The 13,978-nt window shown below is 36.9% G+C and overlaps 1 protein-coding gene across 2 annotated transcripts in view; it reads left to right on the forward strand.

Moving 5' to 3' along the window:
• Window positions 1–13,978, forward strand: part of ANKRD12 (ankyrin repeat domain 12) — a 196,752-nt gene that overhangs the window by 495 nt on the left and 182,279 nt on the right. The window lies entirely within an intron of this gene.

Here is a 13,978-nt window from a genome sequence, read left to right on the forward strand (position 1 = left end):
CGGGGGAGGCGGGGCGGGCGCGCCCATCCGCTGCCGAGGCTCGGCTGTGGACGGCTGCTGAGACGGCCTGCCGCTCCTGCGAGAGGCCGGAGGTACCACGGTCCTGGGGCTAGGCGGGGATTGAAAGGAAATTGCTTCTTGAGTCGGTGCTTGCAGGAGAAGGGGAAGCGGCAGCGCTACACTTCTGCCTTAAATGTGTACTCGGCCACTGCCGCATTGGGCAGTCGGCTCTCCTCGTCGTTTTTCACGTGCCCATTCGGAGGAGGTTCGTAGACCCCGAGAGTACGTCAGGTTCTTAGATCTCATTTTGAGGAGTAATGTGGTGTGACGCATCCTCGAGGATCCCAAAGCGTTTAGTGCATGGTTGTACAAAGAGGTTACCCAAGCCTAGCTGACAGCTGTTTTGGTAATAACAGTATAAAACTGTTTAGGATGGGAAGTGATATTGCACCACTTGAAACCGTAGGAAATGTTTTAAGTAGTGTAGTTACCGCCATTGTGCTGGACACGCGTGGCTAGACAGTACACGGGTGAAACGTGTTGCCGATCTGCTAATCTGTGACGCTTTGGAATTAGCTCTAATCCTGAAGTTGAAATGAACCTGTACTCTCAGTAAAGTGTTTCGTTTATTTAAAAACTGCTTTCTATAAATTATGAAGGAAGGAGCACTAGTAAAGAAAAAGCAAAAACTATTTTGAAATAAATTAGCTGTTTATTAAAAACATATGCTCAAGTAGGCTGTTAAAGATCTTGGGTGCTGATCTGTTTCAGTTTCTTCAGTCATTATACAAAGGCTTTTCTGGAGATTAGCTCAGAACTGGCAGAACATATGCTCTGTTGATGCCAAGTGGCTTAAAAGCAAAATGAGATAATGTCGACCGTGTAAGATCAAGTCGTTGTATTAACTAATCTTGTTGGGAAAAGTCTTTAATTTGGGCTAAAAGAACAAAAAGTTTAAAGATTTGAAATGTTACTCTCAGAGATTATAGACAGCAGAAGCACTAAATTTCTAAAGATTTGCTGACAGCTTTACTAAGGTCAAGCTTGATTATGTGCTCTATTTTAGAGATAGGCAAGGCAGTAAAATGAAGGAAAAGCCAATCTTTTAGTGGTATTCATGGAAAGAAAATTAAAGTAAAAAGCAGGATGTCCTTAATTAATCGTTTTTGGTTTCCATAGTAGTTAAAATAGTTTTGTGAAAGAAGCGGACCTGGGATAGTGGAAATCTCTGGGTGTGTATTCCATGAAGAATATTTGAGGAGGAGTAAAGAGAACAAAAACGTTCAGATGAGGAAAGAACTTAGTGGGTGAAAATACGTTGTGCAGTCTCTGGTATTCTTTAGTGTCCAGGAAGGGGGAAAAAAAGCTTGAATTTTATTTGGAGAGAAGTGACAAATCAGTGGAATGAATTTAAGGAAGATGATTTTATCAAAATCCTGATATGTTACTTTTTATTTCTGTAGAAGCGTTGAAAAATCTGTCTGATATTCTTCTGAGGTAGATTGGAGAAATGGTAGTCGGTAGGAACATTTGAAGAATGTTTTGTTGGAAAATAGATTATTTTATTCTAAGGAATATGAAGATAATTATACAAATGTATTTCAGTTTCTTGGTATTAGTTGACCAGTAGTTAAATTTTCTTTAAACCATTTTCATGTTTGAAAAGGATTATTTCAGTCTAAGAAGAGTAGTTGGTGAGATTGGTCATTTCCACATAAGCCATGAGAGGCTTAGACTGCTTTCTGTATATAGATTTGATGATACTGAATGAAGCAGCGTTTATCAGATAGTCATGAAGAGTTTGTTTAATAATTGCAATAGGTTGCTTAAGAACTATCGACACTACTTTATGACTTGGAACTTGTTATTAACAAGGACATGTGTTTGTAAAATGACTTACTAAAATAAAGGGTATAGTCTTGGAGATTTATCCCAAGATCTGGACAGGACTACAGATTTTCTAATCCAGTTCTCTCATTTTACAGATGAGAAAATAAAGGCCTGGAAAGGTGAAATGAGTTACGGAAGGCAGCGCAGCTAGTTAAAACAGTCTGAGGTTTGGCCTAGAGATTTCTTTCTGTGAAGATGCTAATTTGCCTCTTTCTTTAGAAGTAGCTTCTGGGGTAGCGGAAAGAACGTTGACATATAAGTAGGAAAGCATGGGTTTAAATTCTTAATTTGTCATATCCTAATGGTGTGGGTTTTTTTTTTTTTTTTGACAAATCACTTTAACTTTCAGAACCTTGCCTTCTTAATCTACAAAAATAATTTTCCTACATAATTTACAGGGTTGTTGGATGGAGCAAATGAGAATATAGAAAGCACATTGTGTACTGTAAACTTTAGACAAATAAGAAGTAGTGGTTTTTTTTTTTTTGGGGAAAATATAAATAGCCAAAGATACACCATTTCAAAAATTTTTTTTACATACACATTTAAGTGACATTGACTACGCTCTTCTAATTGTGCTGTTATTCTCACTTAAGATGAAGGCTTACAGGACAAAATAGTCTCCCATTTAACAGTTGCTACAAATGTTGCCCTATGACAATGGTTAACAATCTGACAATACATCAACAATATCCTTGAAGTAGTGATATTTTTGAAGAAAAATACAGTTCTTAAAAGTGTAACAAGATGTTTAGATCCCTAGGTTTTTGCTTGGCCTTGGCATTTTTTTGTTTTGTTTTGAGCACCTGCTGTTTTGCAGATTATAACTCCCTGTAGATACATTTCTGATCCTCATTTAGTTCTAATCTTAGAAAAGCCTCTTACAAACATTTTAAATATCTCAGTTGTTAGAGCCTGACTCCCTCTGGAGAGTATGAAGTTTCTTCATATAGCATTCAAAAACGTTCTCATATACATTCATGCATGCGGAATCCATCTTGTTTCTTTACCAGACAGTGGCTTTTTAGAAGAAATGGTGAAAGCATCTTTTAAAAATTCCTTTAACAACAACAAGAAACTGAAATGGAGGGAAAATAGCAATGCTGTTTGTCTGTTGCTAGTTTGGAGATATAACAGCGGCAGACGATAATTTCCTTTATAAACTCAGCTTTGAATAGTTCATATTAAGGTTGTTTGGTAAATCGAAAATATACAGAAATGTTAAAACAGTTGAGTTTTTGCTATTAAGTTTTAAGACCTTATCTTCTAGTGCTTTAAATTGATAATGTTGGTAACTGATATATCGGTGTTGTAGTATTACATAGGAGTCCCTGAGTGGTGCAGATAGTTAACGTTCTTGGCCGCTAACTGAAAGGTTGGAGTTACAAGTCCACCCAGAGGTGCTTCAGAAGAAAGGCCTGGCAATCTGCTTCTGAAAAATCAGCCATTGAAAACCTTGTGGAGCACAGTTCTACTCTGACACACATGGGGTTGCCATGAGATGGAGTTAGCTCTGCGTAGGCTGGAGAAACTAAGGCCTAGAGCAGTTATGTGATGTGTTCATATTCACACTGAATGAGTGACAGTGGGAATTCTGACTTGGGCCGGCTGCCCACATCGTCCCCACTCTTAACCGTTTTTCTGTGCTTTACCTCTAATTAAGAGTGTTTGGCTGGTTTTGAGGAGTTTTAAGGCAGTGTTTCTGAAATTTCAGACTTAATGAAAAATGTTTAGGGGTCAGCTCTTCTACTGGGTGGGTCAAAAAAAAAACAAAAGACAAAAATAACAACAGCCCTTTTGCCCTCTCCCCAAAAAAGAGAAAGAAGTACCTTGTCAGAATCATGTAAGGTAGGCCAGGAAGCCTTTCTATGAGATGCTGATACGGTTTTTTCTTTTTAAATATTAGGTGTCAAAAACAAATTACTCTCACTAGCTACACAAGGACTACAACTGTTAATGTTACAGGAGGCTATCCTGACCAAGCCCATCTTGGTATTAATGCCATTGTTTACTTTAGTAAACAATTCAGACATTGTGTACTTTAATCAGAATTAGAAGAAAAAGATAACTAACAAAACCCATTCAAGATTCTTAAAAAGGAATAGATCCAGCAATACAAAGTTTGAGTTTGTCCAGGTTAGAAAAGAGAATCCAAAACTAGATTTTTCTGATTAGTGAGACCTTCCAAAAATCTAAGAAATTTAAATTTAATGCCTTAGGAAATTAAGTTTAAGCACAGAAATGCTTGTAAATTAAGATAAGTAATGGAGGTATGTTATAAAGGTGCAAGTTATAAGGTGGAAATAATTTCTTTTCCTTTGGCTTTTATGAATTCTAAATTTAAAAATCATATGTTCTTTGACCAATCCGTTACCATCTGTTTATTGCACTAAAATTGTTTCAGAATACCAAGTATTTACCTTTCTGATTATCAGTTTGTATTTGGGCCATAATTTGAGTAAATATCACAAGTATTAGCAATAAATGCCATATTTTTATACCTTATTGCCCTGAAGCAGCCTTCTCAGATTTCAGATTGTTGCTCTTGCCACATAGGTCCTGTATCTGTTGGACATTCTGACTTATAATAGAGAACAAAAACCACGTGTGGCTCTCTCTTCTTGCTGGAAATAGCTATATTGACTCAAGATAAAAGAATAATAATGTCTTAAAAACTGTAATGCTTTGTAGTTCACAAAGTACTTTTTACATTCAGTTTCATTTGAGTTTTGCAACAGCGCTGTCAGGCAAAACAAGGATTGTCAGCTAATCTGATGATACTGAGTCATGGATTGAATCCAGGTTAAAATTATCTGGAGTAATGCTAGACTCTCTTCAATTTCGCTCCTAAAAGAGACTCTTTGGCAAATCTAAAGAAAGAGGAAAGTTAGATCTTTTTTTTTTCTTTTTCACTAAAACCACGTTGTACACAGCTTTCTTTCCATTCTACATCTTTGAAGTAAACACTAACAGCATTCTTTATACCACTTTACTAATTAGTAGTAGTGGTTAATGATATTAAAAGGATTCATAATATGTATTTTTATAGCATCTACGTTGAAGAATTCTAAATGTTTGCATCTCCCAGGTCGTGACGAATGTAAATATCATATGGAGAATAAGAAAATTAAAATTAAAAGTTTCACAGAATGTTTCTTACCATAATGTGCATAGGAATATTATAACTAGGAATAAAGCCTTGGCTAACATCTTGTAACCTCTGAGTTTGATTCTCACTATTGGATGATTAAGGAAAAGAAATTCCATTGAGCTTGTGTGCACTAGGTATAGTTAGATACTTTCGTGTATGTTATTTTATTATGTGATGAGAGTAGATGTGTTACATATCTAGTTAAAACACTTTAGAAAGTTGTTACTGGAATATCTCCAACTCTAGATCGGATTACTGAAGAAGTAATTTGAAATTTAGGAAGTGTTATAAAATCTAAGTATATTATTTTGAGTGAAAATTTTTCTTGATTAAGATCAACCCGGTTCTTTCCTGTATTTATAGCTGAGATGTTCATCCAGTGGTGATTATTCAGCCTTCAAAAATTATCTCTGTCTTCTAGGATTCTTAAAAACATCACAGGAATGAAGATGAGTATTCTCTTTAAGCTGCAGTTCAACAGGGCAAAAATACCTCTTTACCAAGTTTCTTTTAGACTTCATGTTATTGAAAGTAAACAGGAATGGTTAACAGCAAATTGGCTTACTCATTCTTCCTTTGCTTTGTCCTTTTTCCCCTCTTAGTGGTTCCTCTTTCTCCTTCAGGTGTTACTATTCTCTTGCTTTGCAGATACTTTTCCAGTGAAAATTAAATCTTAGTGTTAACAATTTAAATTTTTTATTAAATTTAATATCATATATGTTTAATAATTTGATGTTATGTATTATATAATAACACATGGTTACTATATTACCACATTTGTCTTACATTTTAAGACTTTTATCTTTAATTGTGTTATGAATGTATTTGACCCTAGCTATAGGAATTTGGAGTATTAGCCAATACGTGGTGAAATAATCATTTGCGTTTCCTCTCCTACAAATTGAAGCTTCCTGTACATTGGCCATTTTTCTGTCCTCTTTGTTCCCTCTTACTGAAACTTCCAAGAGTAACTTCTGAGTTTTAAGTAAAAAATTTAAATAATTTTTGCTTATTGCAATTAAAGAGTCCCTGGATGGTGTAAACAGTTAAATGCTCAAATACTAACTGAAAGGTTGGTGGTTCAAATCCACCCAGGGATACCTCAGAAGAAAGGCCTGGCAATCTACTTCCAAAAGGTCCCCCCCACTGCTGTCAATTCTGACTTATCGAAAACCTACAGGACAGAGTAAAAGTGTCCCATAGGGTTTCCAAGGCTGTAAATCTTTACAGAAGCACGGCCACATCTTTCTCTCGTGGAGCAGCTGACGGGGTCTGTCGGTTAGCAGCCGAGTGCTTAACCATTGCATCATGAGGGCTCCTCCAAAAAGTCACAACCATTGAAAACCCTACAGAACGCAGTTCTACTTCAGAACTCTTGGGGTTGCCATTAGTCAGAATCGACTTGACTGCACCTGGTATTGTTACAATTAAAGTTGTATGATAAAAAAGTTAATAATTTTAGACTTCTCATGTTTTTATGTTAGAGATTAATATTCTGCATGTTATATATATTATCTAATCTATCATTTGTCTTTTTTAAATGATATTAATAACTTTATTGGGTTACCTGGGATGTGTAGTTTTATTTTTTATAATTTATTTTTTGTTGTTGAGAATATACACAGCAGAACCAAAAAAAAACCAAACTCTTTGGTATCGAGTTGATTCCGACTCATAGTGACCCTATAGGACAGAGTAGAACTGCCCCACGGATTTGAACTGCTGACCTTTTGATTAGCAGCCGAGCTCTTAACCCTTGTGCCACCTGGGCTACATACACAGCAGAATATACACCAATTCAGCAGTTTCTACATGTATTAGTATTAGTGACATTGATTATATTCTTCAAGTTGTATAACCATCCTCACCCTCATTTTCTGAGTCGTACCTCCCCTATTAACATCACTGCCCCCTAAGTTTCCAATTCTTCGAGTTGCTGTTGTCAGTTTGATCCCATATAGATAGATCTTTGGTGCTCTGGTGGTATAGTGGTTAAGAGCTCATCTGCTAACCAAAAGGTTGACAGTTTGAATCCCGCAGCTCCTCCTTGAAAACCCTAGGGCCAGTTCTTCTCTGTACTGTAGGTTCGCAATGACTTGGAATCCCCTTGAGGGCAGCGGGTTTTTATATCTTGAAAGAACACAACGCTCTAGGCAGACATACCATTTATCTTTTGACTCAACACTTAGAGCACCACAGCCCATTCACAAACCCCAAAAGAAACTGGTGCTCTCCAAACTACTATGTTATTTGGGTGGTAAATCTTTAAGCTCTTTATTATGTCATTCACATCTCTAATCTCTAGACCAAGACTTTTCTCCTGCCTGTAGCTTTTGTATACTCAGAATATTAGGAAACAGAATGTTTTGAGCATAAGAGAAAACATGAGGAGCCTCACACTTGAGTCATATTCGTTGATGAAGTGCTAACTGACAAATAGTGGTGTAATTACAAATACTCTAAGTTGATAATAGGCTCTTCACGTAATTTTTCTTTCACTCCTTTCAGTGACCTTGTGAAGTTTTCTTATTCCCATTTTACAGATGAGGCTTAAGTTAAGTTATATAAAGTCACGCATATCTAATAAGGGATGATGACTGTATTGCTTCCTTACAAAACTGTGCCTTCAAAGAGCTTGATATTATTAAGAGAAAAAAGCAGGATAAAATGGTAGGTAAAATTTGAGACTTTGGAAGGCTCAAATATGTATTCCCTGAATTTTCTGGTTTTACTATAATGAAAAATAGGGCTATAATAAAATTTTAAACACTGCATGTCCAGTTAACAATTTTTAAATGAATGTCTGTGCACAACATTGGATATGGCAGCGTTGAGGCAGGAATTTGGGATACAAAAATAGAAGCAAAGGCAATATTATAGTCTGTGCCTTTTTAAAAGTACACTCAGGTAACAAAACATATCCATGTGAAATACAAGACCAGTGTTATCCTATAATCATCCGTACTGCTTTCTTGTTGGAGTAGGAAGGAACATGGTAAGCCCTGTGAGGACATGGATTATGTCTGTCTTCTTCACTGTTGTATCCTCAAATGCCAGTACATTGTAAATGATAGCATGTATTTATTGCATGAATGAGAATCACTTCTTTGCTGATGACAGGGGAATGATCAGACTGACATATGAGAATGAGCTGGGAATAGGGAGAGAAAAGGTGGGTAGCAGTTGAGGAAAGGCTGTGATTATTAGGATGGGGGAGTTAGAATCTGAATTTCCAAGATGGTGAATGATATAATACAAATTTTTGAGAAAATAATTTTACAAGTTGTATGGAATTCAAATTGGAGAGGAGGAGGTCAATGAGAAGACTGTTATATATTATAGTTTTAGGTTCTGACGCTAAACACATATATGAAGAAAATACCTTTGCTTGTGTAGAGCATAAAAGTGATAACTACTTAAAACTTGGGTCCATAATTATGAAGAGAATCTATGAATATTTTGAAGTTACATTACAATTTATTTTTTAGTGAATATGTGTTCAGGGGAAAAGACCCATGGCTTCAGGCTCTGAAATAGGTTTATAATAAAAAAAGTCTAAGAATCACTGACTTGGAATTTTAAATTCAGTTTTTGATGTAGAGCTATTACATTGTTAAATACTCCTAGAGTACTACTATTTTTTTTTTTAGTATAATTCTTTTTTTTCCATACAAAAATTTATACATACATTGTTATGTGACCCTAATGGTTCTCCCCATACTGTGACAGCACACTCCTCCTTTCCACCCGATTCCCCATGTCCATTCAACCAGCTCCTAACCCTCTCTGCCTTCCCATCTCACCTCCGGACAAAAGCTGCCCGTTTAGTCTCTTGTCTCTACGTGAGCTAAGAGGCACACTCCTCACGAGTATCCCTTTATGTCCCGCAGTCCAGTCCAGTCCCTGTCTGAAGAGTTGGCCTTGGAAATTGTTTTAGTTCTGGGCTGATAGAGAATCCAGGGGCCGTGCTTCCCAGGGTTCCTCCAGTCTCAGACCATTAAGTCTGGTCTTCTTACTAGAATTTGAGTTCTGCACCCCATCTTTTGCTCTATCTGGGATGCTCTGTTGTGTTCCCTGTCAGGGCGGTCATTGGTGGTAGCCAGGCACCATCTCATTCTTCTGGTCTCAGGCTAATAAAGTCTCTGGTTTATGTGGCCCTTTCTGTCTCTTGGGCTAATACTTCTCTTGTGTCTTTGGTGTTCTTCATTCTGCTTTATTCCAGGTGGTTGGGACCAGTTGATGTATCTTTGATGGCCGCTTGCAAGCTTTTAAGATCCCAGACACCACTCACCAAAGTACGATGCAGAACATTTTCTTAATAAACTTTGTTATGCCAGTTGACCTAGATGTCCCCTGAAGTCCCCAGACCCCTACCCTGCTACTCTGGCCCTCAAAGTGTTTGATTCTATTGAGGAAACGTCTTAGCTTTGGTTTAGCCCAGTTGTGCTGACTTCCCCTGTAGTGTGTGCTGTCCTTCCCTTCGTCTAAGATGATTCTTATCTACTATCTAGTTAGTGAATGACCCTCATTCTCCCTCCCCACCCTCGTAACCATCAAAGAATGTTTTCTTCTGTGTTTAAACCTTTTCTTGAGTTCTTATAATAGTGGTTTTATACAGTATTTGTTCTTCTGTGACTGACTAAATTCACTCAGTATAATGCCCTCTGGATTCCTCCATGTTGTAAGACGTTTCATGGTTCATCGTCGTTCTTTATCGTTGCGTAGTATTCCGTTGTGTGGATATACCATAATTGGTTTATCCTTTTGTTTGTTGAAGGGCACCTAGGTTGTTTCCATCTTTTCTCTATTATGAACAGTGGTGCAATGAACATGGGTCTGCACACATCAACTCGTGTGATGGCTCGTATTTCTCTAGGATATATTCCAAGGAGCGGGATAGCTGGATCCTTTGGTACTTCTATTTCTAGCTTTTTAAGGAAGTGCCAGATTGATTTCTAAAGTGGTTTTACCATTTTACATTCCCACCAACAGGGTATAAATGTTCCAGTCTCTTCACAACCTCTCCAGTATTTATTATTCTGTGTTTTTTGGATTAATGCTAGCCTTGTTGGGGTGAGATGATATCATCTCGTTGTAGTTTTGATTTGCATTTCTCTAATGGCTAATGATCGTGAGCCTTTCTTCATCTGTCTGTTAGCCGCTTGAATATCTTCTTTGGTGAAGTGCGTGTTCAAATCCTTCGCCCATTTTTTAATTGTGTTATTTGTCTTTTTGTTGTTGAGGTTTTGCAGTATCTTGTAGATTTTAGAGATTAGACTCTGATTGGATTTGTTGTAGTCAAAAAGTTTTTCCCAGTCTGTAGGTTGCCTTTTGACTCTTTTGATGAAGTCTTTCGATGAGCGTAAGTGTTTGATTTTTAGGAGCTCCCAGTTATCTAGTCTTCCTTCTTGCGCTTGTGCGTTGTTACCTATGGTTCGTATTGTGTTTATGCCATGTATTAGGGCTCCTAGCGTTGTCACTATTTTTTCTTCCATAATCTTTCTCGTTTTAGATTTTATATTTAAGTCTTTGCTCCATTTTGTGTTAGTTTTTGTGCATGGTGTGAGGTATGGGTCTTGTTTCATTTTATTGCAGATGGATATCCAGTTATGCCAGCACCATTTGTTAAAGAGACTGTCTTTTCCCCAGTTAACGGACTTTGGGCCTTTGTCAAGTATCAGTTGCTCATACGTGGATGAATTTATGTCTGGATTTTCATTTCTGTTCCATTGGTCTATCTATCTGTTGTAGTACCAGTACCAGGCTGTTTTGACTACTGTGGCAGTATAATAGGTTCTAAAATCAAGTAGTGTGAGGCCTCCCACTTTGTTCTTGAGAAGGGCTTTCCTTATTCCAGGCCTCTTTCATTTGCATATGAAGTCGGTGATTTGTTTCTTCATCTCATTAATTGGAAGAATTTCGATCGGGATTGCATTGTATCTGCAGATAGCTTTCGGTAGAATTGAGATTTTCACTATGTTGAATCTACTTATCCATGAGCAAGGTATGTTTTTCCACTTAAGCAAGTCTCTTCTGGTTTCTTGCAGTAGTGTCTTGTAGTTTTCATTGTATGGGTCTTTTACGTCTCTGGTTAGATTTATTTCTAAGCATTTTATCTTGTTGGGGGCTATTGTAAATGATATTGATTTGATGATTTCCTCTTCAAGGTTCTCTTTGTTGGTGCAAAGGAATCAAACTGATTTTTGTATGTTTATCTTGTATCCTGAGACTTTGCTAAAATCTTCTATTAGTTCTTGTAGTTTCCTTGTGGGTTTTTTGGGGTTTTCTGTGTATAAGATCATATCATCAGCAAAGAGATACTTTGACTTCTTCCCTACCAATTTGGATACCCTTTATTTCTGTAGCCTAACTGCTTTGGCTGGGAACTCCAGCACAGTGTTGAATAAGAGTGGTGATACAGGGCATCCTTGTCTGGTTCCGGTTCTGAAGGGGAATGCTTTCAAAAGTCTTTCCACTTAGGATGATGTTGGCTGTTGGCTTTGTGTAAATACCCTTAATTATATTGATGAATTTCCCTTCTATTTCTATTTTGCTGAGAGTTTTTATCATGAATGGGTGTGGGACTTTATCAAATGCCTTTTCTGCATCGATTGATAAGGTCACATGCTTCTTGTCTTTTGTTTTATTTATGTGATGGGTTACATTGATTGTTTTTCTAATGTTGAACCAACCCTGCATATCTGGTATAAATCCCACTTGATCATGGTGAATTATTTTTTTGATATGTTGCTGAATTCTATTGGCTAGAATTTTGTTGATGAGTTTTGCATCAATCTTCCTGAGGGATATTGGTCTCTAATTTTCTTTCTCTGTAGTGTCTTTACCTGGTTTTGGTATCGGGGTTATGCTGGCTTCATAGAATGAGTTTGGGAGTATTCCATCCTTTTTTACGTTCTGAAATACCTTCAGTAGTAGCGGTGGTAACTCTTCTCTGGAAGTTTAGTAGAATTCTCCGGTGAAGCCATCCAGGACAGGGTGGTTTTTTTTTGGTTGGGAGTTTTTTAATTACCTTTTCAATCTCTTCTTTTGTTATAGGTTTATTTAGTAGTTCTACCTCTGTTTGTGTTAGTTTAGGTAGGTAGTGAGTTCCTAGAAATTTGTCCATTTCCTCTAGGTTTTCAAATTTGTTAGAGTACTATTTTTCATAGTATTCTGTTATGATTCTTTCAGTTTCAGTGGGGTGTGTTGTGATATCACCCATCTCGTTTCTTATATGGGTTATCTGCTTCGTCTCCTGTTTTTTGTCAGTTTGGTCAGTAGTTTATCAATTTTGTTGATCTTTTCAAAGAACCACCAGCTTTTGGTCTTGTTAACTCTTTCAGTTGTTTTTCTATTCTCTATTTCATTTAATTCTGCTCCTATTCTTATTATTTCCTTCTTCTGATGCCTGAGGGCTTCTTTTGCTGCTCTCTTTCTCCTTGTTCCAGTTGTAGGGTTAATGTTTTGATTATGGCCCTTTTCTTGTTTCTGGATGTGTGCAGTTAATGCTGTACACGGACTTCTGAGCACTGCTTTTGCTGTGTCCCAAAGGTTCTGGTACAGTGTGTTTTCATTCTCATTTGATTCTGTGGATTTCTTTATTCCATCATTAATTTCTTCTATAACCCAGTAGTTTTTGAACAAGGTGTTGTTCAGTTTCCATGGGTTTGATTTTTTTTCCTTGCTTTATCTGTTGTTGATTTCTATTTTTATGGCTTTATGGTCAGAAAAGATGCTTTGTAATATTTTGATGTTTTGGATTTTGTTAAGGCTTGCTTTATGGCCTAGCATGTGGTCTGTTCTGGAGAATGTTCCATGTGTGTTGGAAAAGAAAGTATACTTGGCTCCTGTTGGGTGGAGTGTTTGGTATATGTCTGTGAGATCAAGTTGGTTGATTGTGGCATTTAGGTTTTCCGTGTCTTTGTTGAGCTTCTTTCTGGATGTTCTGTCCTTCACCATAAGTGGCACGTTGAAGTCTCCTACTACTATCGTGGAGCTATCTCTTTTTTCTGTGCTGTTTGTTTTATGTATTTTGGAGCCCTGTCGTTGGGTGCGTAAATATTTATTATAGTTATGTCCTCCTGGTGTATTAACCCTTTAATCATTATGTAGTGTTTTTCCTTCTCCTTTGTGGTGGATTTTACTTTAAAGTCTATTTTGTCAGAGATTAATGTTGCTACTCCTGCTCTTTTTTGAGTGTTGTTTCCTTGATATATTTTTTCATCCTTTGAATTTTAGTTTGTGTCTTTAGGTCTAAGGTGTGTCTCTTGTAGGCAGCATATAGATGGATTGTGTTTTTTTTTATCCAATCTGCCACTCTCTGTCTCTTTACTAGTGCATTTAGTCCATTTACCTTTAGCGTAATTAGTGATAGGTATGAGTTTAGTGCTGTCATTTTGATGTCTTTTTTTGTGTGTTGTTCATAGCTTTTTGTTCCACTTAATGTGCTGAGCTGTTTTCCTTCATGTATTTTCATCTTTTTCACTGTTCTTGTGTTTGCTGAGTGTTTATATATTTTTCTAGTTGTTTATTTTGATTTGTAAGGTTGTTTCCTTTGTGGTTACCTCAATATTTCCCCATTATTCTAAGCTTATACCAGTCTTTTATTTCTTTATATTGGCTGGACTTTCTCTCCATATGAAGAATCTGTGTCTACATTTTTTATTTCCCTCTTTTTTTTTTTTAATGTTGTCCTTTACACATTGACATCTGTTTCTGTTTACAGTGTTTTAGCTTTGATTTACTGTTTTGACTTCCCTATCTGGGTTGATATCTGGTTGCTCTGTCCTGTGTTCTAGTTCTGAGTTGTTATCTCATGTTACTGATTTTCTAACTGGAGGGTTCCATTTAGTATTTCTTGTAATATTGGTTTGGTTTTTGCAAATTCCTTAAACTTCTGTTTCTCTGGAAATGCCCTAATTTTACCATCATATTTGA

Source organism: Trichechus manatus, unplaced genomic scaffold (genome assembly GCF_000243295.1).
Source record: "Trichechus manatus latirostris isolate Lorelei unplaced genomic scaffold, TriManLat1.0 scaffold00146, whole genome shotgun sequence".
Taxonomy (NCBI): Eukaryota; Metazoa; Chordata; class Mammalia; order Sirenia; family Trichechidae; genus Trichechus; species Trichechus manatus.